Here is a 27,515-nt window from a genome sequence, read left to right as displayed (position 1 = left end):
TTTCAATATACACAAATCAATAAATGTGATTTACCATATAAAGAGATTTAAAAAAATGTGATCATCTTAATAGACGCAGAAAAGAACTTTCAATAAAATCCAGTGTCCCTTCATGATAAAAGCATTCAAACTAGGCACTGAAGGAACATACCTCAAAACACGAAGAGCTATCTATGACAAACCCACAGGCAACATAATATTGAACAGGCAAAAGCTGGAAGAATCTTCTTTAAGAACTGGAAAAAGACAAAGATGGCCAATTTCACTACTCCTATTCAACAGAGTACTAGAAATGCTAGCAGAGCAATTAGGCAAAAGAAAGAAATAAAAGGCATCCAAATAGGAAAAGAAGAAGTCAAATAACCTCACTTTGCTGATAATATGAGTCTATAGCTAGAAAGTCCAAAAGACTCCTGAAAGACTAATAGACCTGACAAACAAGTTAAATAAAGTTTCAGCATACAAAATAAACATACAGAAATCAGTAGCATTTCTCTACACCAGTAATACTCAAGCTGAGAGCCAAATGAAAAATGCAATTCCATTTATAATAGTCACAAAAAATAAAATGGCTAAGAAGCTAAGTATAGATCTAACTAAGGAAGTGAAAAATCTCTACAAAAAAACTACATAACATTGCTAAAAGAAATCACAGATAACATAAACAAACAAAAGTAAAAGTATAGACATGGAATCAAACCAGGTGCCCGTCGACAGCAAATTGGGTTAAAAATTTTGGTACATATACATTGTGGAATATTATGCAGCCATAATAAAGAACAAAATCATGTTCTTTGCAGCAGCATAGATGCAGCTTGAGGTCATTATCTTGGGCAAACTAACACAGAAACAGGAAAATAAATATTGCATATTCTCTCTTATAAGTGGGAGCTAAACATTAGATACACATGAACATAAAGATGGGAACAACAAACACTGGGCACTTAAAAAGGGAGGAAGAAAGGGAGACTCAAGGGTTGAAAGACTTCTTATTGAGTAGTATGTTTACTATTTTGGTGATGGGAACAATAGATGCCCAAACCTCAGATTCATGTGATATACCCTTATAACAAACCTGAACATGTACCCTCTGAATCTAAAATACAATTAAAAAAGAAGAATAGATAAAGAAATTGGGTAACTAGAGAGAATAAGTGATGTATGAAAAACAGTGAAAAGGCCTATCATATTGTATTAATTCATTTGCCTTGCTATAAAGGAATATCTGAGATTGGGTAATTTATAAAGAAAAGAGGCTTATTTTGACTCACAGTTCTACAGCCTATACAGAAATCATGATGTTGGCATCTGCTTCTGGTGAGAGCCTCAGGAAGCTTACAATCCTGGTTGAAGGTGAAGCAGGGAGAAGGCACATAGCATGGCAAGAATGAGAACGAGAGAGAGGGGGGAGCTATCGGGCTCTTTTTTTTTTTTTTTTTTTTTTTTTTTGAGACAGAGTCTCACGCTGTTGCCCAGGCTGGAGTGCAGTGGCGCGATCTCGGCTCACTGCAAGCTCCGCCTCCCGGGTTCCCGCCATTCTCCTGCCTCAGCCTCCTGAGTAGCTGGGACTACAGGCGCCCGCCACCGCGCCCGGCTAATTTTTTGTATTTTTAGTAGAGACGGGGTTTCACTGTGGTCTCGATCTCCTGACCTTGTGATCCGCCCGCCTCGGCCTCCCAAAGTGCTGGGATTACAGGCTTGAGCCACCGCGCCCGGCCTCGGGCTCTTTTAAACAACCAGATCTTATGTGAACTCATAGCGTGAGAAATCACTCATTTCCACAAGGAAAGCACCAAACCATTCGGGAGGGATCCTCCCCTGTGATCCAGACACATCCCACTAGGCCCACCATCGACATTGGAGGTCCCATTTTAACATGAGATTTGAAGTGGACAAACACCCAAGCTGTATCACATACAGACAAATAGACTATCAAAGGAGATGAGAGTGAAAAAGGAGAAGCATTATGTGAAGAAGTAATGGCTGAGACTTTTTGAATACTTCTAAAAGACATAAAACCACAGTAACAAGGAGTGATACCAATTTTAACAACACCAAATGCTATGGAAAAATTGATCAAAAAAAAAAAAAGGAGCAAAAATAGGTGGCTGGCAAGATGGCCAAATAAGGACAGCTCCGGTCTGCAGCTCCTAGTGAGATCAATGGAGAAGATGGTTGATTTCTCTATTTCCAACTGAGGTACACAGCTCATCTCATTGGGACTGATTAGACAGTGGGTGCAGCTCATGGAGGGTGGGCTGAAACAGGGTGGGGCATCGCCTCACCTGGGAAGTGCAAGGGGTAGGGGAACAAGAACACCCTCTCCTAGCCAAGGGAAGCTGTGAGGGACTGTGCTGTGACGGACTGTGCTGTGAGGAACAGTGCATTCCAGCCCAGCTACTATGCTTTTCCCATGGTCTTCGCAACCCACAGACCAAGAGATTTCCCCAGGTGCCTACACCACCAGGGCCCTGGGCTTCAAGCACAAAACTGGGCAGCTGGTTAGGCAGACACCAAGCTAGCTGCCAGAGTTTTTTTTTCCATACCCGAGTGGGACCTGGAATGCCAGTGAGACAGAACCATTCACTCCCCTGGAAAGGGGGCTGAAGCCAGGAAGTCAAAAGGTCTAGCTCAGTGGATCCCACCACCACTAAGCCAAGCAAGCTATCGTACACTGGCTTAAAATTCTTGCTGCCAGCGCAGCAGTCTGAAGTTGACCTGGGATGCTTGAGCTTGTTGAGGGGAGGGGGGAATGCCATTACTGAGTCTTGAGTAGGCGGTTTTCCCCTCTCAGTGTAAGCAAAGCCACTGGGAAATTCAAACTGAGCGGAGCCTATCACAGCTCAGCGATGCCGCTGTAGCCAGAATGCCTCTCTAGACTCCTCCTCTCTGGGCAGGGTATCTCTGAAAGAAAGGCAGCAGTCCCAGTCAGAGGCTTATAGATAAAACTACCATCTCTCTGGGACAGAGCACCTGGGAGATGGGGCAGCAGTAAGCGCAGCTTCAGCAGACTTAAACATTCCTGCCTGCCGGCTCTGAAGACAGCAACAGATCTACCAGCACAGCACTGGAGCTCTGCTAAAAGACAGACTACCTCCTCAAGTGGGCCGCTGACTCCTGTGCCTCCTGATGAGGGGACACCTCCCAGCAGTGGTTGACAGACACCTCAGACAGGAGAGCACCGGCTGGCATCTGGTGGGTGACCCTCTGGGATGAATCTTCCAGAAGAAGGAAGAGGCATCAATCTTTGTTGTTCTGCAGACTCTGCTGGTGATACCCAGGCAAACAGGGTCTGGAGTGGACCTCCAGCAAATTCCAGCAGACCTGCAGCACAGGATCCTGACTGTTACAAGGAAAACTAACAAACAGAAAAAAATAGTATCAACACCAACAAAAAGGACATCCACACAAAAACCCCATTCGAAGGTCACCAACATCAAAGACCGAAGGTAGATAAATCCAAGAAGATGAGGAAAAACCAGCACAAGAAGGCTGAAAATTCCAAAAACCAGAATGCCTCTTCTCCTCCAAAGGATCACCATTTCTTGCCAGCAAGGGAAAAAAAAAAAACTGAACGGAGAATGAGTTTGATGAATTGACAGAAGCAGGCTTCAGAACGTGGGTAATAACAAACTCCTCTGAGCTAAAAGATCATGTTTTAACCCAATGCAAGGAAGCTAAGAACTTTGAAAAATGGCTAGAGGAATTGCTAACTAGAATAATCAGTTTAGAGAAGAACATAAATGACCTGATGGAGCTGAAAAATACAACATGAGAACTTCATGAAGCACACACAAGTATCATTCGCCAAATATATCAAGCAGAAGAAAGGATATCAGAGATTGAAGATCAACTTAATCAAATAAAGCATGAAGAGAAGATTAGAGAAAAAATAACGGAAAGGAATGAACAAAGCTTCCAAGAAATATGGGACTATGTAAAAAGACCAAACTTACATTTGATTTCTGTACCAGAAAATGATGGGAAAAATGGAATCAAGTTGGAAAGCACTCTTCAGGATATTATTCAGGAGAACTTCCCCAACCTAGCAAGACAGGCCAACATTCAAATTCAGGAAATACAGAGGACATCATAAAGATACTCCTCGAGAAGAGCAACTCCAAAACACATAATTGCCAGATTCACCAAGGTTGAAAAGATGGAAAAAATTTTTAGGGCAGCTAGAGAGGGTCAGGTTACCCACAAAAGGAAGCTCATCAGAATAACAGTGGATCTCTCTACAGAAACCCAACAAGCCAGAAGAGAGTGGGGGCCAGTATTCAATATTCTTAAAGAAAAGCATTTTCCACCCAGAATTTTATGTCCAGCTAAACTAAGCTTCATAAGTGATGGAAAAATAAAATCCTTTACAGACAAGCAAATGCTGAGAGGTTTTATCATTACCATGCCTGCCTTACAAGAGGTCCTGAAGGAATCACTAAATATGGGGGGGGGGGGGAAAGCCCATACCAACCACTGCAAAAACATACCAAACTGTAAAGACCATTGATACTATGAAGAAACTGCACCAACTAATGGGAAAAATAACCAACTAGCATCATAAGGACAGGATCAAATTCATACATAAAAATATTAATCTTAAATGTAAACAGGTTAAATGCCCCAATTAAAATATGCAGACTAGCAAATTGGATATAGAGTCAAGACTCATTGGTGTGCTGTATTCAGGAGACCCATCTCACATGCAAAGACACACATAGGCTCAAAATAAAGGGATGCAGGAATACGTACCAAGCAAATGGAAAAAAAAAAAAAAAAAAAAAAAAAAGCAGGGGTTCAATCCCAGCCTCTGATAAAACAGACTTTAAACTAACAAAGATCAAAAAAGACAAAGAAGGGCATTACATAATGGTAAAGGGATCAATGAAACAAGAAGAGCTAACTATACTAAATATATATGCACCCAATACAGGAACAACGAGATTCATAAAGCAAGTTCTTAGAGACCTACAAAGAGACTTAGACTCCCACATGATAATAGTGGGAGACTTTAACACCCCCCTGTCAATATAACACAAATCAACGAGACAAAAAATTAACAAGGGTATTCAGGACTTGCACTCAGCTCTGGACCAAGCAGACATAATAGACATCTACAGAACTCTGCACCCCAAATCAACAGAATATAAATTCGTCTCAGCACCACATCACACTTATTCTAATATTGACCTCATATTTGGAAGTAAAACACTATTCAGCAAATGCAAAAGAACCGAAATCATAATAAACAGTGTCTTAGACTACAGTTCAATCAAATTAGAACTCGGAATGAAGAAACACACTGAAAACTGCACAACTACATGGAAATTGAACAACCTGCTCCTGAAAGACTACTGAGTAAATAACAAAATTAATGCACAAATAAAAAAGTTATTTTAAACCAATGAGAAAAAACAGACAATGTACCAGAATCTCTGGGACACAGCTGAAGCAGTGTTTAGAGGCAAATTTATAGCACTAAATGCCCACAGGAGAAAGTGGGAAAGATCTAAAACCGACACTCTAACATCACAATTAAATGAACTAGAGAAGCAAGACTGAACAAATTCAAAAGCCAGAGGAAGACAAGAAATAGCTAATATCAGAGCAGAACTGAAGGAGATAGAAACAACAACAACAAAAAACCTTCAAAAAATCAATGAATACAGGAGCTGGTTTTTTGAAAAGATTAACAACATAGATAGACCAGGCCAGGTGCGGAGGCTTATGCCTGTAATCCCAGCACTTTGGGAGGCTGAGGTGGGTGGATCACGAGATTGGGAGATTGAGACCATCCTGGCTAACATGGTGAAACCCCATCTCTACTAAAAATATGAAAAACAAAAGTAGCCGGGCCTGGTGGCAGGCGCCTGTAGTCCCAGCTACTCGGGAGGCTAAGGCAGGAGAATGGCGTGAACCCAGGAGGCAGAGCTTGCAGTGAGCCGAGATCACGCCACTGCACTCCAGCCTAGGAGACAGGGCGAGACTCTGTCTCAAAAAAAAAAAAAAAAAAAAAAAAAAAGACCTCTAGTCAGAAAAAGAAGAAAAGAGAGAAGAATCAAATAGATACAATAAAAACTGCTATGGGGGATGTCACCACTGATCCCACAGAAATACAAACTACCCTCAGAGAATACTAGAAACATCTCTATGCAAATAAGCTAGAAAATCTAGAAGAAATGGATTAATTCCTGGACACATACGCCCTCCCAAGACTAAACCAGGAAGAAGTCGAATCCTTGAATAGACCAATAACAAGTTCTGAAATTGAGGCAGTAATTAATAGCCCACCAACCAGAGAAAGCCCAGGACCAGATGGATTCACAGCCAAATTCTACCAGAGGTACAAAGAGGACCGGGTACTATTCATTCTGAAACTATTCCAAACAACTGAAAAGGAGGAACTCCTCCCTAACTCATTTTATGAAGCTAGCATCACCTTGACACCAAAACCAGGAAGAGACACACACACGCAAAAAGAAAACTTCAGGCTGATATCCCTGATGAACATTGATGCAAAAATCCTCAATAAAATACTGGCAAACTGAATCCAGCAGCACATCCAAAAACTTATCCACTGTGATTAATTTGGCTTCATCCCTGGGATGCAAGCCTGGTTCAACATACACAAATCAATAAACGTAATCCGTCACAAAACAGAACCAAAGACAACAATCACATGATTATCTTTACAGAATTAGAAAACTTGACTTTCTTTACAGAACTAGAAAAAACTACTTTCAATTTCATATGGAACAAAAAAAAAAAAAAAAAAAAAAAAAAAGCTCGTATAGCCAAGACAATCCTAAGCAAAAAGAACAAAGCTGGAGGCATCACACTACCTGACTTCAAACTATACTTCAAAGGATACTACTATACTACTATATACAAGTAATGAAAACAGCATGGTACTGGTACCAAAACAGATATATAGACCAATGGAACAGAACAGTGGCCTCAGAAATAACATTACACATCTACAACTATCTGACCTTTAGAAACCTGACAAAAACAAGCAATAGGGAAAGGATTTCCTATTTAATAAATGGTGTTGGGAAAATTGGCTAACCATATGCCAGGAACTGAAACTAGACCCCTTCCTTACACCTTATACAAAAATTAACTCAAGATGGATTAAAGACTTAAATGTAAGACCTAAAACCATAAAAACCCTAGAAGAAAACCTAGGCAATACCATTCAGGACATAGGCATGTGAAAAGACTTCATGAGTAAAACACCAAAAGCATTGGCAACACAAGGTGAAATTGACAAATGGGATCTAATTAAACTAAAGAGCTTCTACACAGTGAAAGAAACTACCATCAGAGTGAACAGGCAACCTACAGAATGGGAGAAAATTTTTGCAATCTATCCATCTGACAAAGGGCTAATATCCAGAATCTACAAGGAACTTAAACAAATTTACAAGGAAAAAAACCAAACAACCCCATCAAATAGTGGGTGAAGGATATGAACAGACACTTCTCAAAAGAGGACATTTATGTGTCCAATAAACATATGAAAATCATCACCACTGGTCATTAGAGAAATGCAAATCAAAACAACAATGAGATACCATCTCCTGCCAGTTAGAATGGCAATCATTAAAAAGTCAGGAAACAACAGATGCTAGAGAGGATGTGGAGAAATAGGAATGCTTTTACACTGTTAGTGGGAGTGTAAATTAGTTCAACCATTGTGGAAGATAGTGTGGAGATTCCTTAAGATTCTAGAATCAGAAATACCAATTGACCCAGCAATCCCATCACTGGTTATATACCCAAAGGATTGTAAATCATTCTACTATAAAGACACATGCACATGTATGTTTACTGCAGGACTATTCACAATAGCAAAGACTTGGAACCCACCGAAATGTCCATCAATGACAGACTGGATAAAGAAAATGCGGCATGTATACACCATGGGATACTAAGCAGCCATAAAAAAGAATGAGTTCATCTCTTTCACAGGGGCATGGATGAAGCTGGAAACCATAATTCTCAGCAAACTAACACAGGAACAGAAAGTCAAACACTGCATGTTCTCATTCATAAGTGGGGGGTTGAACAATGAGGACACAGGGAGGGGAACATCACTCACTGGGGCCTTTTGGGGGGTGGGGGGTAGGGAAAGGGTAGCATTAGGAGAAATACCCAATGTAGATGACAGCTTGATAGGTGCAGCAAACCACCATGGCACATATAACAAATCTACAGATCTTAAAGTATTTCAGATATAAAGTGTGTGTGTGTATGTGTATATATATATATATATTTTTTTTTTTTTTAAAGAAATCAAAGAGCAAATCTAGAGCATAGCTAGAAGAAAAAAAGACATGTGACCTTCAAAGGTGTAACAAAAATATTCTAGCTGATCACTTAGTAGAAATAAAAGCCAGCAGAAAAAAATAGAATGGTGCCTTAAAATGTTAAAAGAAAATCACTGCCAACTTAGAGTTCTATTCCCAGAAAAACCCTTTTTCAACTGTGAAAGATGAACAAACATACTCTTGGTTAAAAAAAAACACAGAAAATTGTCAGCAGGTTTTACTAAAAAATTATTGAACTGAGTCTTTCAACAAGCAGGAAAATATGACAGAGGAAAAGTTAGCACTATATCAAGAGCAGCATAAAGGATAAATGTTAGGAGTAATCTAGATTAAAATTTTCTATATAAAAATAAATACATTCTTGCAAGGTTTAAAATATACGTACAGCCACAATACACAAAAACAAAGGACAAAAGTCAAGAAAAGGTCAATGGACTTTTAACTATTCTGCGGTTTCATGTTGTACAGAAAATTTTAAAAAGACTAATTTGTATTAGAATCTAAGAAGTGAGGAATAGGAACAACTCCAGTCTCCAGCTCCCAGCGTGAGCGACACAGAAGATGGGTGATTTCTGCATTTTCAACTGAGGTACTGGGTTCATCTCACTAGGGAGTGCCAGACAATCGGTGCTGGTCAGCTGCTGCAGACCGACCAGCAAGAGCTGAAGCAGGGCTAGGCATCATCTCACCTGGAAAGCCCAAAGGGGAAGGGAATCCCTTGTCATAGCCAGGGGAACTGAGACACACAACACCTGGAAAATCAGGTAACGCCCACCCCAATTTGCACTTTACCAAGGGTCTTAGCAAATGGCACACCAGGCGATTATATCCCACACCTGGTCGGGAGGGTCCCATGCCCACAGAGCCTCCCTCACTGCTAGCACAGCAGTCTGTGATCTAACTTCAAGGCAGCAGCCAGGCGCCTTGCCATTGCTGAGGCTTAAGTAGGTAAACAAAGCCGCTGGGAAGCTCGAACTGGGTGGAGCCCACAGCAGCTCAAGGAGTCCGGCCTGTCTCTGTAGACTCCACCTCTGGGGACAGGGCACAGCTAAACAAACAAACAAAAAAAGCAGCAGAAACCTCTGCAGATGCAAACCACCCTGTCTGACAGCTTTGAAGAGAGCAGTGGATCTCCCAACACGGAGGTTGAGATATGAGAATGGACAGACTGCCTGCTCAAGTGGATCCCTGACCCCTGAGTAGCCTAACTGGGACACATTCCCCACTAGGGGCAGACCGACACCCCACACCTCACACGACAGGGTACACCACTGAGACAAAGCTTCCAAAGCAAGAAGCAGACAGGTACCATTGCTGTTCAGCAATATTCTATCTTCTGCAGCCTCTGCTGCTGATACCGAGGCAAACAGGGTCTGGAGTGGACCTCAAGCAATCTCCAACAGACCTACAGCTGAGGGTCCTGACCGTTAGAAGGAAAACTAACAAACAGGAAGGACACCCACACCAAAACCCCATCAGTACGTCACCATCATCAAAGACCAAAGGCAGATAAAACCACAAAGATGGAGAAAAAGCAGGGCAGAAAAGCTGGAAATTCAAAAAATAAGAGCGCATCTCCCCCGGCAAAGGAATGCAGCTCATCGCCAGCAACGGATCAAAGCTGGACAGAGAATGACTTTGACGAGTTGAGAGAAGAAGGCTTCAGTCCATCAAACTTCTCAGAGCTAAAGAAGGAATTAGGTACCCAGCGCAAAGAAGCTAAAAATCTTGAAAAAAGAGTGGAAGAATGGATAACTACAATAATCAATGCAGGGAAGGCCATAAACGAACGACAGAGACAAAAACCATGACATGAGAAATACATGACAAATGCACAAGCTTCAGTAACTGACTCGATCAACTGGAAGAAAGAGTATCAGCGATTGAGGATCAAATGAATGAAACGAAGTGAGAAGATAAGTCTAAAGAAAAAAGAGGAAAAAGAAATGAACAAAGCCTTCAAGAAGTATGGGAATATGTGAAAAGACCAAATCAACATCTGATTGGGGTGCCTGAAAGGGAGGGGGGAAATGGAACCAAGTTGGAAAAAACTCTTCAGGATATCATCCAGGAGAACTTCCCCAACCTAGTAAGGCAGGCCAACATTCAAATTCAGGAAATACAGAGAATGCCACAAAGATACTCCTCGAGAAGAACAACTCCAAGACACATAATTGTCAGATTCACCAAAGTTGAAATGAAGGAAAAACAGTTAAGGGCAACCAGAGAGAAAGGTCGGGTTACCCACAAAGGGAAGCCCATCAGACTAACAGCAGATCTCTCGGCAGAAATTCTCCAAGCCAGAAGAGAGTGGGAGACAATATTGAACATTCTTAAAGAAAAGAATTTTCAACCCAGAATTTCATATCCAGCCAAACTAAGTTTCATAAGTGAAGGAGAAATAAAATCCTTTACAGATAAGCAAATGCTTAGATATTTTGTCACCACCAGGCTTGCCTTACAAGAGACCCTGAAGGAAGCACTAAACATGGAAAGGAACAACTGGTACCAGCCATTGCAAAAACATGCCAAAATGTAAAGACCATTGAGGCTAGGAAGAAACTGCATCAACTAACGAGCAAAATAACCAGTTAATATCATAATGACAGGATCAAGTTCACACATAACAATATTAACCTTAAATGTAAATGGACTAAATCATCCAATTAAAAGACACAGACTGGCAAACAGGATAAAGAGTCAAGATGCATCAGTTTCCTGTATTCAGGAGACCCATCTCACATGCAGAGACACACATAGTCTCAAAATAAAGGGATGAAGGAAGATCTACCAAGCAAATGGAGAACAAAAAACCAGCAGGGGTTGATAAAACAGACTTTAAACGATCAAAGATCAAAAGAGACAAAGAAGGCCATTACATAATGGTAAAGGGATCAATTCAACAGGAAGAGCTAACTATCCTAAATATATATGCACACAATATAGGATCACCCAGATTCATCAAGCAAGTCCTTAGAGACTTACAAAGAGACTTAGACTCCCATACAATAATAATGGGAGACTTCAACACTCCACTGTCAACATTAGACAGATCAACGAGACAGAAAGTTAACAAGGATATCCAGGAATTGAACTCATCTCTGCAGCAAGCAGACCTAATAGACATCTACAGAACTCTCCACCCCAAATCAACAGAATATACATTCTTCTCAGCACCACATCGCACTTATTCCAAAATTGACCACATAATTGGAAGTAAAGCACTCCTCAGCAAATGTACAAGAACAGAAATTATAACAAACTGTCTCTCAGACCACAGTGCAATCAAACTAGAACTCAGGACTAAGAAACTCAATCAAAACCGCTCAACTACATGGAAACTGAACAACCTGCTCCTGAATGACTACTGGGTACATAATGAAATGAAGGCAGAAATAAAGATGTTCTTTGAAACCAATGAGAACAAAGATACAACGTAACAGAATCTCTGGGACACATTTAAAGCAGTGTGTAGAGGGAAATTTATAGCACTAAATGCCCACAAGAGAAAGCAGGAAAGATCAAAAATTGACACTCTAACATCACAACTAAAAGAACTAGAGAAGCAAGAGTAAACACATTCAAAATCTAGCAGAAGGCAAGAAATAACTAAGATCAGAGCAGAACTGAAGGAGATAGAGACACAAAAAACCCTCCAAAAAATCAATGAATCCAGGAGTTAGTTTTTTGAAAAGATCAACAAAATTGATAGACCATTAGCAAGACTAATAAAGAAGAAAAGAGACAAGAATCAAATAGATGCAATAAAAACTGATAAAGGGGATATCACCACCGACACCACAGAATTACAAACTACCATCAGAGAATAATATAAACACCTCTACGCAAATAAACTAGAAAATCTAGCAGAAATGGATAATTTCCTGGACACTTACACTCTCCCAAGACGACACCAGGAAGAAGTTGAATCCCTGAATAGACCAATAGCAGGCTCTGAAATTGAGGCAATAATTAATAGCTTAGCAACCAAAAAAAGTGCAGGACCAGATGGATTCATAGTTGAATTATACCAGAGGTACAAGGAGGAGCTGGTACCATTCCTTCTGAAACTATTCCAATCAATAGAAAAAGAGGGAGTCCTCCCTAACTCATTTTATGAGGCCAACATCATCCTGATACCAGGGCCTGGCAGAGGCACAACAAAAAAAGAGAATTTTAGACCAATATCCCGGATGAACATCAATGCAAAAATTCTCAATAAAATACTGGCAAACCAAATCCAGCAGCACATTAAAAAGCTTATCTACCATGATCAAGTGGGCTTCATCCGTGGGATGCAAGGCTGGTTCAACATACACATATCAATAAATGTAATCCAGCATATAAACAGAACCAAAGACAAAAACCACATGATTGTCTCAATAGATGCAGAAAAGGCCTTTGACAAAATTCAACAGCCCTTCATGCTAAAAATTCTCAATAAATTCGGTATTGATGGAACATATCTCAAAATAATAAGAGCTATTTATGACAAACCCACAGCCAATATCATATTGAATGAGCAAAAACTGGAGGCATTCCCTTTGAAAACTGGCACAAGACAGGGATGCCCTCTCTCACCACTCCTATTCAACATAGTGATGGAAGTTCTGGCTAGGGCAATCAGGCAAGAGAAAGAAATCAAGGGTATTCAGTTAGGAAAAGAAGTCAAATTGTCCCTCTTTGCAGATGACATGGTTGTATATTTAGAAAACCCCATCATCTCAGCCCAAAATCTCCTTAAGCTGATAAGAAACTTCAGCAAAGTCTCAGGATACAAAATTAATGTGCAAAAATCACAAGAATTCTTATCACCAGTAACAGGCAAACAGAGAGCCAAATCAGGAATGAACTTCCATTCACAATTGCTTCAAAGAGAATAAAATACCTAGGAATCCAACTTACAAGGGATGTAAAGGACCTCTTCAAGGAGAACTACAAACCACTGCTCAGTGAAATCAAAGAGGACACAAACAAATGGAAGAACATACCATGCTCATGGATAGGAAGAATCAATATCGTGAAAATGGCCATACTGCCCAAGGTAATTTACAGATTCAATGCCATCCCCATCAAGCTACCAATGAGTTTCTTCACAGAATTGGAAAAACTGCTTTAAAGTTCATATGGAACCAAAAAAGAGCCCACATTGCCAAGACAATCCTAAGTCAAATGAACAAAGCTGGAGGCATCACGTTACCTGACTTCAAACTATACTACAAGGCTACAGTAACCAAAACAGCATGGTACTGGTACCAAAACAGAGATATAGACCAATGGAACAGAAAAGAGCCCTCAGAAATAATACCACACATCTACAGCCGTCTGATCTTTGAGAAACCTGAGAAAAACAAGAAATGGGGAATGGATTCCCTATTTAATAAATGGTGCTGGGAAAATTGGCTAGCCATAAGCAGAAAGCTGAAACTGGATCCTTTCCTTACTCCTTATACGAAAATTAATTCAAGATGGATTACAGACTTAAATGTTAGACCTAATACCATAAAAACTCTAGAAGAAAACCTAGGTAATACTATTCAGGACGTAGGCATGGGCAAGGACTTCATGTCTAAAACACCAAAAGCAATGGCAACAAAAGCCAAAATTGACAAATGGGATCTCATTAAACTAAAGAGCTTCTGCACAGCAAAAGAAACTACCATCAGAGTGAACAGGTAACCTACAGAATGGGAGAAAATTTTTGCAATCTACTCATCTGACAAAGGGCTAATATCTGGAACCTACAAAGAACTGAAACAAATTTACAGCAAAAAACCAAACAACCCCATCAAAAAGTGGGCAAAGGATATGAACAGACATTCCTCAAAAGAAGACATTCATGCAGCCTACAGACACATGAAAAAATGCTCATCATCACTGGCCATCAGAGAAATGCAAATCAAAACCACAATGAGATACCATCTCACACCAGTTAGAATGGCGATCATTTAAAAGTCAGGAAACAACAGGTGCTGGAGAGGATGTGGAGAAATAGGAACACTTTTACACTGTTGGTGGGATTGTAAACTAGTTCAACCATTATGGAAAACAGTATGGTGATTCCTCAAGGATGTAGAACTAGAAATACCATATTACCCAGCCATCCCATTACTGGGTATATACCCAAGGATTATAAATCATGCTGCTGTAAAGACACATGCACATGTATGTTTATTGCAACACTATTCACAATAGGAAAGACTTGGAATCAACCCAAATGTCCATCAGTGACAGACTGGATTAAGAAAATGTGGCACAAATACACCATGGAATACTACACAGCCATAAAAAAGGATGAGTTTGTGTCCTTTGTAGGGACATGGATGCAGCTGGAAACCGTCATTCTCAGCAAACTATCCCAAGAACAGAAAGCCAAACACTGCATGTTCTCACTCATAGGTGGGAACTGAACAATGAGATCACTTGGACTCAGGAAGGGGAACATCACACACCAGAGCCTATTATGGAGAGGGGGGCCGGGGGTAGGGATTACATTTGGAGTTATACCTGATGTAAATGACGAGTTGATGGGTGCTGAAGAGTTGATGGGTGCAGCACAACAACATGGCACAAGTATACATATGTAACAAACCTGCACGTTATGCACATGTACCCTAGAACTTAAAGTATAATAAAAAAAAAAAAAAAAGAAAAAAGAATCTAAGAAGTGAAAAAATATTGTATTATCTAGGATAGTGACTAAGAATAGTAAAAAAGTAAGTGTATAAGCAACAAAATAAGAAAAGAAGAAATGAAATAATGAATGTTACTTGATTCATCCAAAATAAGTAAAGAAAGGGAAAAAAGAGGCATATAATAGGTGGTACAAATGTTAATATGGTATATTTGAACACTGATATATTAGCAATTACATTAAGCGTAAATGAATTAAATAACCCACTTGAACAAAATTTTTATACTGCATTGAAAATTGACTAACTAAATACTGCTGAATGTAAGCATACCTTAAATATAAAGATATAGAAACAGTGAGAGGAAAGCCGAAATTGATAACACTACAGAAAGATAAAGGACAAATCCACAATAAGAGTGGAAGGTGTTAAAATACCTCTTTTAGTAATTTATAGAGCAGACTACAGAAAATCAGTAAGGAGATTATATATTTAAACTGAAGATTGGCAAACAGGTATAGAACACTGTACCCCCAAATTGAAGAATAATTATTTTCAAGTGTACATAAAACTACTACCAAAATTGACACTATGTTGGGCCATAAAGCAAGTCTCAACAAATACAAAGGGTTAAAATCATACAAAATGTATTATCTGACCATAATTTTATTTAGCTTTGAAGGAATTTAAAATATTTTACCCTAAAATATATTTCTTTGACATATTTTGAAATGGCTGCTGCAGAGCCAGCAAAGTGAAGTGGCCTTGCAAAGCTAACTTTTGTGGGGAATAATTTGTATTTGTAGAAAATCTCTACTAATTTAGCCACGTGTTTTCTATTCCTTTCCTAGATCTAGGAAAGAATGAGAGTCTGATAACTTTAAAAGTCTAAAAGAAAAATGACCACTTATTCTCTCTGAGGGATGCTTCATCTATACAACGAGGCTACCTTTGCTACCTCTTCCTTTCTCCCTTTTATAACTGGTCTTGCCACTAAAGCTGTTGTGGGGCACATTCTGAACCCACATTGTTTCTATAATCTTAAGATGGTATATAAACCTCTGTATATATTATTGGGTTGGGTCTTCATTCTGAAGGTCCTGTGTATACACATTGAATACATTTGTATGCTTTTTATCTTACTAGTCCATCTGGCTTCTGTAAGTAATTTTTCAGGAAACTTTATGGGGCCAAAGCTTGAAATCAATATCAAAAAGATAAATAGAAAATCCCCAAACTGCCTGAAAATTATAGAATACATGCCTTTTTTTCTTTTGGATTGAAAAAAAACTACACTTTATTTATTTAAAAAAATTCAAAAAACGTTTAAGTTTGGGGTACATGTGCAGGTTTGTTACACAGGTAAACTTGGGTCATGGGGGTTTGTTGTACAGATTATTTCATCACCTAGGTACTAAGCCTAGCACATGAAGGGATGTTAATTTTTTGAAGACTTTTTTTGCATCTATTGAAATAATCATGTGGTTTTTGTCTTTATTTTTGTTTATATGATGAATCACACTTACTGATTTGCATGTGTTGAACCAACATTACATCCCAAGGATGAAATCTACTTGATTGTGGTGGATAAACTTTTTGATGTGTTGCTGGATTCAGTTTGTCAGTATTTTGTTGAGGATTTTTGCATCAATGTTCATCAAGGATATTGGTCTGAAATTTTTCTTGTTGTATCTGCCGGGTTTTGGTATCAGAATGATGCTGGCCTCATAGAATGAGTTAGGGAGGAGTTCATCCTCAATTTTTTTGAAATAATTTCAGTAGGAATGGTACTAGCTCTTCTTTGCACATCTGATAGAATTCACCTGTGAATATGTCTGGTCCTGGCCTTTTTTTGGTTGGTAGGCTATTTATTTCTTATTCAATTTCAGTGCTTATTATTGATTTGTTTAGGGATTTAATGTCCTCCTGGTTCAGTCTTGCAAGGGTGTATGTGTCCAGGAACTTATTTATTTCTTTGAGATTTTGTAGTTTATGTGCATAGAACTGTTCATAATATTCTCTGATGGTTGTATTTCTGTAGGGTGAATGGTAATATCCTTCTTGTCATTTCTAATTGAAAAATACATTTTATTGTGTATATGTGAGATTTACATAATATGATGCTATTTCATACATGTAGATAGTAGAATAGTTACTGTAGTGAAGTAAATTAATATGTCTAGCATCTCACATAATTACTTTTTTTGTGACAAGAACAGTTAAAACCTACTTTACAAAAATCACAAATATGATACAATTTTTTAACCTTCATTTTATGCTCAGAGGTATATGTGAAGGTTTGTTATATAGGTAAATTTTGTGTCACAGGGGTTGATGTATAGATTATTTTGTCATGCAGGTAATAAGGATAGTACCTGTTAACTGCCAGATGGGTTTACCTTGCCTGCTGCCTAGACAGAGCCAATTTATCAAGACAAAGAAATTTCAATAGAGAAAGAGCAACTCACACAGAGCTGGCTGTTGGGGGAGGTCAGAGTTTTATTATTACTCAAATCAATGTCCCTGAGAATTCAGGAATGGAGTTTTCAAGGATAATTTGGTGGGTAGGGGGCCAGTGAGTCAGGAGTTCTGATTGGTTAGGTTGGAGATGATGTCATAGGGAGTTGAAGCTGTCCTCTTGTGCTGAGTTAGTTCCTGGGTGGGGGCCACAAGACCAGATGAGCCAGTTTATCAATCTGGGTGGTGCCAGCTGATCCATCCAATGCAGGGGCTGCAAAATATCTCAAGCACTGATCTTAGGTTTTGCAGTGATGTTATACCCAGGAGCAATTTGAGGTGGTTTAACATTGTGCAGCATCTAGTTGTCTGACTCTTAAACCATAATCTCTAATCTTGTGGCTAGTTAGTCATGCAAAGGCAGTCTATTCCCCAGGCAGGAAGGCGTTTGTTTTGGGAAAGGGATGTTATTATCTTTGCTTCAAAGCTAAACTATAAACTAAGGTCCTCCCAAAGTTACTTCAGCCTATACTTAGGAATGAACAAGGACAGCTTGGAGGCTAGAAGCAAGATGAATTTAGTTAGGTCAGATCTGTTTCACTGTAATAATTTTCTCAGTTATGATTTTTTGCAAAAGTGGTTTCATTTTTATTGTCACCCTCCTGCCACCCTCCACCCTTGAGTTGGTCCTGGTGTCTTTTGTTTCCTTCTTTGTATCAGTGTGTACTCAATGTTTAGCTCTCACTTTTAAGTGAGAACATGCAGTATTTTGTTTTCTGTTCCTGCATTGATTCACTTAAGATAATGGCCTCCAGTGCCATCCATGTTTCTGCAAAGGACCTGATCTCATTCTTTTTTATGGCTGTGTAGTATTCCATGGTGTATATGTACCACAGTTGCTTTACCCACTTTACCACTGATAGACATTTAGGCTGATTCTATGTCTTTGCTGTTGGGAGCACACTGTTAAATAATGCATGGGCCAACTAAGTAATCACAGTGGCAATTAGAAAAAAAATAACTGAATGATAATTAAAACATGGCATACCAAAGTTATGTGAACCACCTTAGCTATACTTGACAGGTATCAAATGCATATAAAAGAAAGCATAGCATAGAATATATTACATGTATTAAATATTTAGTAATCATAGCATTAAACGTAAAGGAAGAAGATTAAAAATCAATGATCTAAGTATCCATGTCAAAAAGTTAGAAAACTAGAAACCAATGAAACCCAAAGAAAATAAGGGAATTGGAATAGTAAAGATGAGAGCAGAACTTATTTCAGTTGAAAACAGACTTACAATGGGAACATTTATCAAGGCCAAAAGTTGATGTCCTAAACATCTAGTAAAATTGATATACCTTTGGCAAGAAATAATCATTGTAATTCACCATATTAGAAGGATATAGAAAAATCACGTGATCATATCCTGAACCCAGAAAATCTGAGACAGGTCTCAGTTAATTCAGAAAGTCTTTTTTCCAAGGTTGAGGATGCACCTGTGACACAGCCTCAGGAAGTCCTGATGACATATGCCCAAGGTGGTTGAGGCACAGCTTGGTTTTATACATTTTAGGGAGACATAAGAAATCAACTAATATATGTAAAAAGTACATTGGCTCAGTCTGGAAAGGCAGACTGAAGCAAAGGCAGGAAGACTCCGCAAGTGGGGAGGGAGCTTCTAGGTCACAGATAGGTGAGACACAAACAGTTGCATTCTTTTGAGTTTCTGATTAGCCCTTCCAAAGGAGGCAATCAGATATGCATTTATCTCAGTGAGCAGAGGGATAACTTTGAATAGAATGAGAGGTAGGTTTGCCCTAACCTGTTTTGAATTTTCCTTAGTAATTTTGTGGGCCCAAGATATTTTCCTTTCACATATCTCCCCCCTTTTTTTTTAAAGAAAAAATGTTTGTTTTTTTTTTTTTTTTTGAGGCGGAGTCTCGCTCTGTCGCCCAGGCTGGAGTGCAGTGGCGCGATCTCGGCTCACTGCAAGCTCCGCCTCCCGGGTTCCCGCCATTCTCCTGCCTCAGCCTCCCGAGTAGCTGGGACTACAGGCGCCGCCACCACGCCCGGCTAATTTTTTTGTATTTTTAGTGGAGACGGGGTTTCATTGTGTTAGCCAGGATGGTCTCGATCTCCTGACCTCGTGATCTGCCCGTCTCGGCCTCCCAAAGTGCTGGGATTACAGGCGTGAGCCACCGCGCCCGGCCAGAAAAAATGTTTTGGAGAAAGCATTTTACAAGATAATGAGTCTCTGGTGTCAGGTTTCATATGATCTCTCATGGCTAGGATGGTTTATTCCTAGATGGGTAGGCCCCCAAAGCTCATTTTTCATCAGTTGTGAAGTCTCATGTCCTCTGAAGAGAAAATGGGGGCAGGAAGGGAGAAAAAAAACAACACACAAAAGAAGAATAATCCTGGAAAATTGATATAGGCCCTATTAATCTGAAGTCCATAAATTAGTAGGCAGGTATGAAAGTGGTTTATGTATGTAAATAGGTTGCTGTTATTGTTTTCTGAAGTTTAAATTGTCTGGCGTCAGTTGGCAGGGTTTTAAGAAAGCACAACTTAGGCCTGGCGCAGTGGCTCAAGCCTGTAATCCCAGCACTTTGGGAGGCCGAGACGGGTGGATCACGAGGTCAGGAGATCGAGACCATCCTGGCTAACACAGTGAAACCCCGTCTCTACTAAAAAATACAAAAAACTAGCCAGGCGTGGTGGCGGGCGCCTGTAGTCCCAGCTACTTGGGAGGCTGAGGCAGGAGAAAGGCGTGAACCCAGGAGGCGGAGCTTGCAGTGAGCTGAGATCTGGCCACTGCACTCCAGCCTGGGCGACAGAGCAAGACTCCTTCTCAAAAAAAAAAAAAAAAAGAAAGCACAACTTGGTTTTCAGTGACTCCAAATTAGGAAAAAATGGGAACAAAAGAAGGAAAATAATTGAAAACATTATTTTAAAGACTTGTAGCCAAGAAAAATTAGAATTCCGTCCAAAGTGTAGAAAATAACAAAAAGTTAAAAAAAAAATAGGCAAAATTAGAATCTAGCAACAGGTGTACTATTGTTTTGAAACAATTTTTTTTCTCTCTCCAGTTTCCCATTTTAGTAAAGACAAATCATGACAGGATTGGTTTGCTTATTATACTTGGCATAATTATTTGTATATAGTGCAACAAGAATATTTTTTACATAGGCTTTTAAATTGGCTTCGATGGAACTTTGTTCCATAGGAGGAATCTCAGATAAGATATTTTTAAAGTCGAGCCCAGCCATGAATTTGTGCCATCAAATATCTATGAGTTGGGTGAATTTCCTCTCGAGATTCCAAGATAAACCTTGGACTGCTGCACCTGTCAGAACATGACATTTTTTACTAACCACAGAAACCCTGTACAGGAACTGTGTACACAAATTATAAGGCCAGTTTTTCCAAGGGCCATAGTGGCTGCATAAGTCAAATTCAATTCCTTAAAGGAAAACACACCATTACAGTCAAAGCCTTGGTAAAATAACCAATTTCTCCAAATGTGTCCATTTACAAATGAAAATAGATTCTTATTGCACTTATGCAAATAACTGTATCATCATAAATTAAGAATATTCACAAATAGTTTTCTGTGTTTTTTTTTTTTTTTTACTTATTATAGTTTAAGTTCTAGGGTACGTGTGCACAACATGCAGGTTTGATATGTAGGTATACATGTGCCATGTTGGTTTGCTGCACCCATCAACTCATCATTTATATTAGGTATTTCTCCTAATGCTATCCCTCCCCGAGTCCCCCACCCCCTGACAGGCCCTGGTATGTGATGTTCCCTGCCATGTGTCCAAGTGATCTCATTGTTCAATTCCCACCTATGAGTGAGAACATGCGATGTTCGGTTTTCTGTCCTTGTGATAGTTTGCTGAGAATGATGGTTTCTACCTTCACCCATGCCCCTGTAAAGGACATGAACTCATCTTTTTTTATGGCTGCATAGTATTCCATGGTGTATATGTGCCACATTTTCTAAATCCAGTCTATCATTGATGGACATTTGGGTTGGTTCCAAGTCTTTGCTATTATTCACTAACAGTTTTAGAATTCTGAAGAAATCAGGTAGAGAAAAACAAATATGCTCCAAATTTTGTTCATGGAAGTGTGCCAAATTGTTAAAAGCTGTCAAAAGCTCAAAAGAGAAATCTTAATATTCTGAAAAACAAAACAAAGTATCAGCAAACATTTTAAGTGAAAAGTCAAAAAGATTGGTTCAGTCTATGCAGTTAATTCCTGTTCTGCTTGATACTCATAAACATTTTAACCCTCTATGAGTCCTGAAAGTTTTTCCTTTATTCTGATGTCACAATCTCCAGAGTTATCAGAAATCTGCATTTAAGAGCACCTGTTAGAGTTTTATAGTTGATTAGAAAACCATCTTCTAAAGAAAACCAAAACAAGACAACAATTATCCATGGATTAAAGAAAAAAAAAAGTTTTAAGGCAACCATAGTGAAATGACACAATTGACAAGGAAATTTGTTACCTTTGTGGCACACAATAATTTTAACATAACCATTATGATTTTTACTGATAATGTACACTAAGTTATGTTAGAATTACAGGAGTTTCCCAAAATTTTGGAACACATGCCAATGATATATTTATACAAATACAGCCCAAAGAAAACCAAACACCATTTCATATTTGAAAATGCCTTGTGTTTAATTTTTATACCAAATAAGCCAAATTACCTCGTTTTTGGACTTTAAGGAAACTAATATCTTAAAGGATTAATTTAGCTAGAAAAAGATGTAATTTATAATTTGATTTTGGAAAGTTTGTCAAACATAAAAGGTTTAAAACACTTGATATTACAAAATAGGATTACAGGTCATTGTAAAGTCATTTATTTAACGAAAGTGATAATTCAAGGATTTCAAAAAAAGAAAAAACCTTCATTCTTTGAAAAAAGACTTACTTTTCCCTCCTTCCTTCCTTCCTTCCTTCCTTCCTTCCTTCCTTCCTTCCTTCCTTCCTCTCTCTCTCTCTCTCTCTCTCTCTCTCTCTTTCTTTCTTTCTTTCTTTCTTTCTTTCTTTCTTTCTTTCTTTCTTTCTTTCTTTCTTTCTTTCTTTCTTTCTTTCTTTCTTTCTTTCTTTCTTTCTTTTTCAGAGTCTCACTCTGTTGGCTAGATTGGAGTGCAGTGGCATGATCTTGACTCACTGCAACCTCCATCTCCCAGGCTCAACCAATTCTCCAAACTCAGCCTCCTGAGTAGCTGGGATTACAGGCACATGCCTCCATGCCCAGTTAATTTTTGTATTTTTAGTAGAGACGGGGTTTCACCATGTTGGCCAGGCTGGTCTTCAACTCCTGAACTCAGGTAATCTGCCCACCTTGGCCTCCCAAAGTGCTGGGATTACAGGCATGAGCCACCACACCTGACTGGAAGACTTAATTTTCTAAACAAGAAGGTTTAATAAAAATAGCATGAAACCAATTACGTTTGTTTTTCAAAATTTTGTAAATAAACTATGAAATTTTATCTTGATTATAATATCTAACTTCCATAAGCCTTTCATAACTTTTATAACCTTTATTAAGGTGTTGGTTAATGCTTCAAGAAAACCTTGTTAATCTGACACAGGGGTCCGTATACTGGTTTTGCATCAGTGTGCCTTTGATATTAATGATTAATTTATAGAGAAACTGAACTTTATCTTTCAAAATTGGCCCTTACAATCTTACACACCTGCCTCTTCCATGATAGTCCCTGAGCCTTAATTTCTTGCCCTCTGTATCAGGAATGCAGTTTATTTTGATTGGCATCTTCTACAGGGCCTGAAGATGAGGCTTTATTTGCTGTCAGTGTTTAAGATTCAGCAGTACTTGGTGTCCTTTCTAGACACAGTAGTTAAAGCCCTGTAACTCAATGTTACAAGGACTTTAAAAGCACATATAGGAAGATACATGGATTTAATAACCTTAATTAAAAATTTTTTTATTTCAGTTTTTTGGCTAAGCAAACCAAAACTTAATAATATGGCAACTTGATTATATAATTTTTTAAATATAAATCCTCTTATTGTGACTTACATCAACCATTCATGACATGATCAGACTTTCTGTTTTTTCCTAAACAATCCTCCTTTTTAAACAACCAGTTATTATATTTGAGGACTAAATTTACTATAAAGATTCTTTCGTATATAAAATTATTTCTCTTTAAGCCTTCTTTCACCTTAAAAAATACCTCTTTATTTTTATAACTTTCTTTACATCTTTTTTATTTCTTGGTTCCCTTTGCTTCATTTTATACATAACCTTTAAATAAGCTTTGAATTAGACAAAACTTTTTCACTTTTTTTTTTTTTTTTTTTTTTTTTTGAGGCAGAGTCTCGCTCTGTCACCCAGGATGGAGTCCAGTGGCATGAACTCAGCTCAGTGCAACCTCTGCCTCCTGGGTTCAAGCAATTCTCCTGCCTCAGCCTCCCAAGTAGCTGGGACTAGAGGCATGTGTCACCACACCTGGTTGATCTTTTGTATTTTCAGTAGAGACAGGGTTTCACCATGTTAGCCAGGATGGTCTCGATCTCCTGACCTCGTGATCTGCCCACCTCGCCTCCCAAAGTGTTGGGAATACATGTGTGAGCCACCATGTCCAGCTGTACACATTTCTTTTTTTCTTAGTAAGAATTTTTTCCACAATATATATTTACTGAAAAATTCACAAATAATGAAATATCTATTATTTAATATAACTTTATATTCTAAATTAGGACCAGTTTGTCTACATGTATTTATCCCACTGCATTTACCTAATTATTTTAATCATTTACCTAGATTATTTGTGAAAATTGTGATAGTCATGATTTAAAGTTATGAAATTGTCATTGCAAAATTATAACTGAGACAGTGAAAAATGATTTGACTTAACTGTCTCCATCTCAACCTCCAAGCTATCGTTCTTCATTCCTGGGCATAGACCAAACTAACTTTGGGAAGGGCTTAGTTTATAGTTTAGCTTTGAAACAAAGATGATAATAGTCCTTTCCAAAAACAAACCTCCTTATTGTCTGTGGGCTAGATTGCCTAAAGCCACAGGATTAGAAGTTATAGTAATCTTACTAAATTCATTATGCAGCTATTTTCATTAACCCCCTATCAATGTCTTATTTATTAAAAATTACCCAAAGAAAGATCTTTCTATTTGGGACTGGGTTTATATTTTTGTAATCCTTATGATAAATTTTGATACCTTATCGTTTTGGCAGGGATAAGTATGAAATTGCTTGATTAATAAATGCAAACAAAAAGGTATGCTGGCAATTCTTAAGACATTTCTAATATTACTTTACTAATAATTTAAAAGCTAGGTTATTTATTAAAGGTTTTAGTTAAGTTACATAAACTTGAAAAAGCATTTGACTAGTCTTTTTATTTTAGTATCTGATTTAAGTGTTTATATTTTTCCTTGAGCCAAGTTAAACATAAAATTAAACTACACTTTTCCTTAAAAACCCGAGTAGCCTCTGTGCGATAATATTTTAGTCAAAAATTCAGGTTAAAAGAATTCAACTGAGAAGAAAAAGAAAAAAAAACACATGCGCGCATCTTGGATGCTAACCTTATGATTAAGCTGACTTTTAACCATTAAGCACCTTTAACATTTTTTTAAAAATCTCATTACCATATTTCAGCTAAGACAAAATGCTGCTATTTCAGTCGTACAGCCATTGTTCTTTCAGTTTGGTCTCGCTGCAGCAAAAAGGTGGCCTTGTTATTTAACTAAAGTCCCTTTAGTAGTTAAAATTAAAAGTCATTTCTTTTTTATTTTTATTTTTTCCTTTTGCTGGCCATTTTCCTCCCACTTCAGAGGCCTTGTTCCCCATAATTTAGGATTCTCCTTCGGATTTGACTAAGACAGACACAAACAACAAAACAGTTAACCAAAACTAACAATGATCACACAAATTATAAGATTTCTGAGTGCTCTAAGTGTATGCAGAAATTAACACCAGCTGGTTTTTAAATGCTAACTTTAGTCATTTAAAAAGAATTTGCAAGACAGAATGCCAAACCAGTTTCTTACCTAGTGGTGAGTCTCAGGCTGTAAACTGCTGTCTACCATCCTAGAAGCAGGAAAACAACAACTCATCTTCTCTGTTGGAAGCAAGCTAAAACTCCATAAAGAAGTTACCTGCCTTCCATCCTCATGGAAGCAGGAAAGCTAGCCTTCCTTTGGAAGCAAGTAAAACTCCAAAAAAATGAGGAGTTGTACAGCAAAATACACTTTAGATCTCGACCAAATTTTGGGAGATCAGGGATTCTCTGGAGGTGGTGCTCTCAGACCTCAACACATTGTCCTATTGGTTTGAGCCATAAAGTTAGCTCATGTTGGCACCAGGCACTGATAGATTTGTCAGGGGCATCTCCACTCAAAATTCCCCTGTGGTTACCAAAATGTGAACCCAGAAAATCTGAGACAGGTCTCAGTTAATTTAGAAAGTTTATTTTGCCAAGGTAGAGGACATGCCTGTGACAGCCTCAGGAAGTCCTGATGACACGTGCCCAAGGTGGTTGGGGCACAGCTTGCTTTTATACATTTTAGAGAGACTTGAGACATCAATCAATATATGTAAGAAGTACATTGGTTCAGTCAGGAAAGGCAGGACAACTTGAAGCAAAGGCAGGAAGACTCCCAGCTGGGAGGGAGCTTCCAAATCACAAATAAGTGAGGCACAAATGGTTGCATTCTTTTGTTTCTGATTAGCCTTTCCAAAGAAGGCAATCATATGTGCATTTATCTCAGTGAGCAGAAGGATGACTTTGAAAAGAATGGGAAGCAGCTTTGCCCTAAGCAGTTTTCAGATTAAGTTTCCTTAGTGATTTTTGGGGCCCCAGATATTTTCCTTTCACAATATCAACTGCTGCAGAAAAAGCACTTGATAAAATTTAATACTCGATCATGACAAAAATGCTCAGAAAACTAGCAAAAAGGGAAATTTCCTCAATTTGATAAAGAATGTCAACACAAAAGCAACACAGCACAGCTAATAGCATACTCAATGATAATAGACAGACAGGTATATTCACTCTTACTACTCTTATTTAACAAAATAATGAGAGCCTGTCCAGGTGTATCATTCAAGAAAAGAAAAAAAAAATCATAAATAAAGAAAGAAAACTCTTCCTATCTGCAAATGATATCATTGTCTTCATATAAAATTCTGAGAATCTAAAACAAACAAAAACTCTACAACTAAAAAGTGAGTTCAGTAGCCACAGGATAACATACGAACATCAACTGTACTTCTATACTAGCTAAAAGATGTGGAAACTAAAAGTAAAATACAATACCATAATTTGATTTATAATTACTCAAAAAATGCAATATTTATGTATACAACTGAAAACAATTCAATGAACAAAGATAGTCTTTTCAACAAATGGTGCTGGAGAAATTGGACACCCATAGACTAAAAAATTGTACCTTTGATGTAAACACCACATATTATACCAAAAATTGTCTCCAATAAATCATAGTTTTAAATGTAAAATGTAAAGCCACAAAGCTTTTTATAGAAAACATAAGATAAATTTTTGGGGACCTATGGCTTACTAAAGAGTTCTTAGGCATAACGTAAAAAACATGACAGAAAAGTTTAATAAATTGGATTTAAATAAAGTAAAAACTTTTAATAGGCTAAAATCCCTGTTGAGATCATAAACAGACAAACATCTGTTTATCAAATGTGTGCAGCTATTAACTGCAGACATTGGGGAAAATATTTGCAAGCCATATATCTGACAAAGTGCTAATGTATAGAATATATAAAGAACTCTCAAAACTCAACCGTAAAAAATAAAGAATTAAATTAGAAAAATATATGAACAGATGTTTCACTGAAAAGAATATACAAGTGAAAAATAAGCACATAAAAAGATATTCACAATCACTAGTCATTAGAAAAATGTAAATTAAAACTATAATAAGATAAACATCACTACACACCTTTTAGAAGAGCTAAAATAAAAAATAATGACCACATAAAATGTTGGTAAGGATTCATAAAAACACTCCCTCATAAATCTTTAGTGAGAATTTA

General features: G+C 38.1%; 1 long non-coding RNA gene across 1 annotated transcript in view; it reads right to left on the bottom strand.

Annotated features, from left to right (window-relative positions):
- The window catches only part of LOC141409413 (uncharacterized), a 167,791-nt gene extending 141,810 nt beyond the window's left edge, over positions 1-25,981 (bottom strand). The window contains exon 1 of the long non-coding RNA XR_012429974.1: positions 25,499-25,981. This is a non-coding gene — a long non-coding RNA (uncharacterized lncRNA). The remainder of the gene's footprint in view (positions 1-25,498) is intronic.
- Between the last annotated feature and the right edge of the window lie 1,534 nt (positions 25,982-27,515).

This window comes from Macaca fascicularis, chromosome X (genome assembly GCF_037993035.2).
Source record: "Macaca fascicularis isolate 582-1 chromosome X, T2T-MFA8v1.1".
NCBI lineage: Eukaryota > Metazoa > Chordata > Mammalia > Primates > Cercopithecidae > Macaca > Macaca fascicularis.
The sequence above is the reverse complement of the archived record's forward strand: the minus strand, read 5'-3'. Positions and strand labels throughout refer to the sequence as shown.